Genomic DNA, 7,591 nt, shown 5'->3' with positions numbered 1-7,591 from the left:
ATTTATAAAATAATAATTGCATAATAACCATCCTAATGGCACAATTGTTTAGAAGTAAAGATTCCAACAAACATTAAAATTAATTTTAACATTTGTTAGTCACAGGAGATCCACAGTCAGTGTATCTATTTCCCTTTGCAAACTTACCAGAAGCCCTTAATGAAATGTCTATCCAGCTTTTTTGCTCTCTACTAGCTTCCACCTGAGCATTGCACCTGCTGCATCACACCTAGGGAGAGCTCCCACTTCCTGCTAAACCAGCACTGCCCTTGCTTCTCTCCAGGTGCCCTCATGGTCATCTGCCAGGGCCTCATCAGCCATGATGAGATGTTCTTCAACATCCATAAGATCTGGGAGAGCCCAGATCCCGTGCCTAGAGGCGGAGGTCAGTAAGACAGAGGGTAACATTGATGACTTGCTCATTGGTGGAAATGCCTCCGCTGAAGGCGCGGGGGGAAAGGTACCAAAAGCACAGTAATCACTAGCATTGATATTGTCATGAACCATCACTTGCAGGAAACCAGCCTCACAAAAGAAGCCTACAAGTACATCAAAGATTGCATGAATTCTATCAAAGGCAGACTTGAAGAACAGAGACCAAAAAGAGCAAAACCTTTTATGACAGGGGCTGCAGAACAAATGAAGCACATTCTTGCTAATTCCAAAAACTACCAATTCTTTATTGGTAATAACATGAATCCAGATAACATGGTTGCTCTGCTGGACTACTATGAGTATAGTGTGACCCCATTTATGATTTTCTTTAAGGATGTTTTAGAAATGGAAAAATGTTAACCAACTTGGCTATTACTTTGGATGTATCACCTGTCCTCATAACCGGCTGTTGCTTTTTATTCACACGATACCAGGATTTAGACAAATGGGACTGATGCCATCTTAAGCTCTTCATTAATTTTGGGCTTGATTTACTTGGAGCAGAGGCATTGTTTTAAGGGGAAAAAAAAACATGTCATGTAGATTGTCTAAAAATAGAATGCACTCAAATTAAAACAAACAAAAAGTGTCCATCAGTACTACTAGATTAACAAGGATTACAAATTTCAAGCCCTCTGGTGGTCAATACCATCCATGCTGTTCACTCTCTTAAGACTCCCTCAAAGATTAAAAAATTACTACAATTTCCAAAAATATTTCCACCATAAGATGACAGGCCATTATCTTTGTCCCCCAAACAGTGTACCATGTTCAAGTTCAAGCTGAATAATTCATTATATCCAAAAAAGAGTTGTGAATACCAGTGTTAATTCTTAAAAATCATGTACTTATTTTTACTAGTAATAAAGAAAAAATCAAGAAACAAAGATAAATTGTGAATACTTCCTGCCTTGGGTTTGGATCATATCCTTTAGTAACACAGTATATTTATTTTTTTTATTATGGCATATCATATAGGCTTTAGGAGCAGATACGACTACTTACTATTTATATGCATGGCTTGGAGGAGTTAAAAAATATTTCTAAGTATTGGGTTCTACTAGTTTAAAAAATCTAGATCATAATATGTACCTTATAGGAATTGTGAAAAGGAAACAAAATTAAAATGTGTACCTTAACTAGCATAATGCACAAAACAGAAAAGTGCTCATGAAGTCACTAAAATAATTGTGGTGGTGCTACTTTTGAGTGATAAAGGAAAACTAAGATATTGCTCTAATTTCATGCAAAAACGATACTCTTACTGAGATCATCTAACTCTAGACTCAGGTGCATTTTATGTGTACCTAAATAGTAATTATTCCAACTTTTTAAGTTGTATATAACTTAAGATAGTTATCCTGTTGCAAAACTGTATGGGTTTTGTTTCTAAGTTTAACAGAGATACTGTGTGCCATTTTTTATTTTTTATTTTTGTTTTTTAATTTTTTATTGTTATGTTAATCACCATACATTACATCATTAGTTTTGGATGTAGTGTTCCATGAGTCATTGTTTGTGTATAACACCCAGTGCTCCATGCAGAGCGTGTCCTCTTTAATACCCATCACCAGGCTGACCCATCCTCCCACCCCCATCCCCTCTAGAACTCTCAGTTTGTTTTTCAGAGTCCATCGTCTCTCATGGTTCGTCTCCCCCTCCAATTTCCCCCCCTTCCTTCTTCCCCTCCTGCTATCTTCTTCTTCTTTTTTTTTTTTTAACATATATTGTATTATTAGTTTCAGAGGTACAGATCTGTGATTCAAGTCTTGCACAATTCACAGTGCTCATCATAGCACATACCCTCCCCAATGTCTATCACTCAGCCACCCCATCCATCCCACACCCCCACCACTCCAGCAACCCTCAGTTTGTTTCCTGAGATTAAGAATTCCTCATATTAGTGAGGTCATATGATACATGTCTTTCTCTGATTGACTTATTTCGCTCAGCATAACACCATCCAGTTCCATCCATGTCATTGCAAATGGCAAGATCTCATTCCTTTTGATGGCTGGATAATATTCCATTGTATATGTATATCGCATCTTCTTTATCCATTCATCTGTCGATGGACATCTTGGCTCTTTCCACAGTTTGGCTATTGTGGACATTGCTGCTATAAACATCGGGATGCATGTACCCCTTCGGATCCCTACATTTGTATCTTTACCCAGTAGTGCAATTGCTGGATCTATGATAGCTCTATTTTCAACTGTTTGAGGAACCTCCATACTGTTTTCCAGAGTGGTTGCACCAGCTTGCATTCCCACCAACAGCGTAGGAGGATTCCTCTTTCTCTGCATCCCCGCCAACATCTGTTGTTTCCAGACTTGTTAATTTTAGCCATTCTGACTGGTGTGAGGTGGTATCTCATTGAGGTTTTTATTTGGATTTCCCTGATGCCAAGCGATGTTGAGCACTTTTTCATGTGTCTGTTGGCCGTTTGGATGTCTTCTTCGGAAAATGTCTGTTCATGTCTTCTGCCTATTTCTTGATTGGATCATTTGTTCTTTGGGCATTGAGTTTAAGAAGTTCTTCATAGATTTTGGATACTAGCCCTTTATCTGATATATCATTTGCAAATATCTTCTCCCATTCTGTCAGTTGTCTTTTGGTTTTGTTGACTATTTCTTTGCTGTGCAAAAGCTTTTTATCTTGATGAAGTCCAAATAGTTCATTTTTGCCCTTGCTTCCCTTGCCTTTGGCGATGTTTCTAGGAAGAAGTTGCTGCGGCTTAGGTCGAAGAGGTTGCTGCCTGTGTTCTCCTTTAGGATTTTGATGGACTCCTGCCTCACATTTAGGTCTTTCAACCATTTGGAGTCTCTTTTTGTGTGTGGTGTAAGGAAATGGTCCAGTTTCATTCTTCTGCATGTGGCTGTCCAATTTTCCCAACACCATTTGTTGAAGAGACTTTTTTCCATTGGACATTCTTTCCTGCTTTGTCAAAGATGAGTTGACCATAGAGTTGAGGGTCCATTTCTGGGCTCTCTATTCTGTTCCATTGATCTATGTGTCTGTTTTTGTGCCAGTACCATACTGTCTTGATGATGACAGCTTTGTAATAGAGTTGGAAGTCCAGAATTGTGATGCCACCAGCTTTGCTTTTCTTTTTCAACATTCCTCTGGCTATTTGGGGTCTCTTCTGGTTCCATACAAATTTTAGGATTATTTGTTCCATTTCTTTGAAAAAAGTGGATGTTATTTTGATGGGGATTGCATTGAATGTGTAGATTGCTCTAGGTAGCATTAACATCTTCGCAGTATCTGTTCTTCCAATCCATGAGCATGCAACCTTTTTCCATTTCTTTGTGTCTTCCTCAATTTCTTTCATGAGTATTTGATAGTTCTCTGAGTACAGATCCTTTGCCTCTTTGGTTAGATTTATTCCTAGGTATCTTATGGTTTTGGGTGCAATTGTAAATGGGATCGACTCCTTCATTTCTCTTTCTTCTGTCTTGTGGTTGGTGTATAGGAATGCCACTGATTTCTGTGCATTGATTTTATATCCTGCCACTTTACTGAATTCCTGTATGAGTTCTAGCAGTTTTGGGGTGGAGTCTTTTGGGTTTTCCACATAGAGTATCATATCATCTGCAAAGAGTGAGAGTTTTACTTCCGCTTTGCCGATTTGGATGCCTTTGATTTCTTTTTGTTCTCTGATAGCTGTGGCTAGGACTTCTAATACTACGTTGAATAGCAGTGGTGATAGTGGACATCCCTGCCACGTTCCTGACCTTAGGGGGAAAGCTCTCAGTTTTTCCCCATTGAGAATGATATTCACTGTGGGTTTTTCATAGATGGCTTTTATGATATTGAGGTATGTACCCTCTATCCCTATACTCTGAAGAGTCTTGATCAAGAAAGGATGCTGTACTTTGTCAAATGCTTTTTCTGCATCTATTGAGAGGATCATATGATTCTTGTTCTTTCTTTTGTTGATGTACTGTATCACGTTGATTGATTTGTGGATGTTGAACCAAACTTGCAGCCCAGGGATAAATCCCACTTGGTCGTGGTGAATAATCCTTTTAATGTACTGTTGGATCCTATTGGCTAGTATTTTGGTGAGAATTTTTGCACCCATGTTCATCAAGGATATTGGTCTGTAATTTTCCTTTTTGATGGGGTCTTTGTCTGGTTTTGGGATCAAGGTAATGGAGGCCTAATAAAACAAGTTTGGAAGTTTTCCTTCCATTTCTATTTTTTGGAACAGTTTCAGAAGAACAGGTATTAATTCTTCTTTAAATGTTTGGTAGAATTCCCCTTGGAAGCCATTTGGCCCTGGGCTTTTGTTTGTTGGGAGATTTTTGATGACTGCTTCAAGTTCCTTAGTGGTTATCGGTCTGTTCAGGTTTTCTATTTCTTCCTGGTTCAGTTTTGGTAGTTGATACATCTCTAGGAATGCATCCATTTATTCCAGGTTATCTAATTTGCTGGCATAGAGTTGCTCATAATATGTTCTTATAATTGTTTGTACTTCTTTGGTGTTGGTTGTGATCGCTACTCTTTCATTCATGCTTTTGTTGATTTGGGTCATTCCTCTTTTCTTTTTGATAAGTCTGGCCAGGGGTTTATCAATCTTGTTAATTCTTTCAAAGAACCAGCTCCTAATTTCATTGATCTGTTCTACTGTTCTTTTGGTTTCTAGTTCATTGATTTCTGCTCTGATGTTTATTATTTCTCTTCTCCTGCTGGGTTTAGGCTTTAGTTGCTGTTTTTTCTCCAGCTCCTTTAGGTGTAGGGTTAGGTTGTGTATTTGAAACCTTTCTTATTTCTTGAGAAAGGTTTGTATTGCTATATACTTTCCTCTTAGGACTGCCTTTGCTGCATCCCAAAGATTTTGAATAGTTGTGTTTTCATTTTCATTGGTTTCCATGAATTTTTTTAATTCTTCTTTAATTTCCTGGTTGACCCATTTATTCTTTAGTAGGATGCTCTTTATCCTCCGTGTATTTGAGTTCTTTCCAACCTTCCTCTCATGACTGAGTTCTAGTTTCAAAGCATTGTGGTCTGAAAATATGCAGGGAATGATCCCAATCTTTCGGTACTGGTTGAGACCTGATTTGTGACCTAGGATGTAATCTATTCTGGAGAATGTTCCATGGGCACTAGAGAAGAATGTGTATTCTGTTGCTTTGGATGGAATGTTCTGAATATATCTGTGAAGTCCATTTGGTCCAGTGTGTCATTTAAAGACTTTATTTCCTTGTTGATCTTTTGCTTAGATGATCTGTCCACTTCAGTGAGGGGGGTGTTAAAATCCCCCACTATTATTGTATTGTCATCAATGTGTTTCTTTGCTTTTGTTTTTAATTGCCTTATGTAATTATCTGCTCCCATGTTAGGGGCATAGATATTTACAATTGCTAGATCTTCTTGTTGGATAGGCCCTTTAAGTAGGATATAGTGTCCTTCCTCATCTCGTATTACAGTCTTTGGTTTAAAATCTAGTTTGTCTGATATAAGGATTGCCACCCCAGCTTTCTTTTGGTGTCAATTAGCATGGTAAATGGTTTTCCACCCCCTCACTTTCAATCTGGGGGTGTCTCTGGGTCTAAAATGAGTCTCTTGCAGACAGCATATCGATGGGTCTTGTGTTTTAATCCAGTCTGAGAGCCTGTGTCTTCTGATTGGGGCATTTAGCCCATTTATATTCAGGGTAACTATGGAAAGATATGAATTTAGTGCCATTGTATTGCCTGTAGGTGACTGTTACTGTATATTGTCTGTGTTCCTTTCTGATCTATGCTGCTTTTAGGCTCTCTCTTTGCTTAGAGGACCCCTTTCAATATTTCTTGTAGGGCTGGTTTTGTGTTTGCACATTCCTTTAGTTTTTGTTTTTCCTGGAAGCTTTTTTATCTCTCCTATTTTCAATGACAGCCTAGCTGGATATAGCACTCTTGGCTGCAGATTTTTCTCCTTTAGTGCTCTGAATATATCATGCCAGTCCTTTCTGGCCTGCCAGGTCTCTGTGGATAGGTCTGTTGCCAATCTAATATTTCTACCATTGTAGGTTACATATCTCTTCTCCCAAGCTGCTTTCAGGATTTTCTCTTTGTCTCTAAGACTTGTGAGTTTTACTATTAATTGTCGAGGTGTTGACCTATATTTATTGATTTTTGAGAGGGGTTCTCTGTGCCTCTTGGATTTTGATGCCTGTTTCCGTCCCCAAATTAGGGAAGTTCTCTGCTATAATTTGCTCCAATATACCTTCTGCCCCTCTCTCTCTTTCTTCTTCTTCTGGGATCCCAATTATTCTAATGTTGTTTCATCTTATGGTATCGCTTATCTCTCGAATTCTGCCTTCATGATCCAGTAGTTGTTTATCTCTCTTTTTCTCAGCTTCTTTATTTTCCATCATTTAGTCTTCTATATCACTGATTCTCTCTTCTGGCTCATTTATCTTAGCAGTTAGCGTCCCCATTTTTGATTTCACCTCATTAATAGCCTTTTTGATTTTGACTTGGTTAGATTTTGGTTCTTTTATTTCTCCAGAAAGAGTTTCTCTAATAACTTCCATGCTTTTTTCAAGCCCAGCTAGTATCTTTAAAATCATCATTCTGAACTCTAGGTCTGACATCGTACTAATGTCCGTATTCAGTAGGTCCCTGGCAGACGGTACTACCTCTTGTTCTTTTTGTTGAGGTGATTTTTTTCCATCTTGTCATTTTGTCCAGGGGAGAATAGATGAATGAGAGAACAAAATGCTAACAGGGTAACAACGTCCCCAGAAAAATATACTCTAAACAAATTAGAAAAGACCTGAAACTGGGGGAAAAAGAAAGGGAAAGAAAGAAAAAAGAAAAAGAAAAAGATAAAAACAAACAATAACAAAAAAACAGAATATGATCAAATATGATCAGGCTGGTGCATAGATCAGTGCCACACACTAGATTTTGGGTGTATTTTGGTCTGTTAGAAGAAAGTGCCTCCCAAAATTTTAAAGAAAGAAAAACTTATATATGTACAAAAATAAGGGTTGATACGATGAAGGGGTGGAATATGACTGTAAAGATAAAAATTATAAAAAAATTTTATAAAAGGAATTGATAAGAAGTTGTTTGAAAAAAGAAAGAGGGGGTTTAAAAAGAACAAAAAGGGGGGGAAGAATGTGATCAGGCAGGAGACTAGAACAAAGCCATACACTGGAGAT

At 38.0% G+C, this 7,591-nt stretch overlaps 1 pseudogene; it reads left to right on the top strand.

The window, feature by feature from the left end:
* Positions 1-291: 291 nt before the first annotated feature.
* LOC112825688 (translationally-controlled tumor protein-like) lies at positions 292-795 on the top strand (annotated as a pseudogene).
* The last annotated feature ends 6,796 nt before the right edge of the window (positions 796-7,591 follow it).

This window comes from Callorhinus ursinus, unplaced genomic scaffold (assembly GCF_003265705.2).
Source record: "Callorhinus ursinus isolate GAN/ISIS: 27379988/994484 unplaced genomic scaffold, GSC_fseal_2.0 scaffold4, whole genome shotgun sequence".
Classification (NCBI taxonomy): domain Eukaryota; kingdom Metazoa; phylum Chordata; class Mammalia; order Carnivora; family Otariidae; genus Callorhinus; species Callorhinus ursinus.
Note: the sequence above shows the minus strand (reverse complement) of the source record. Positions and strands in the feature narration are given on the sequence as shown.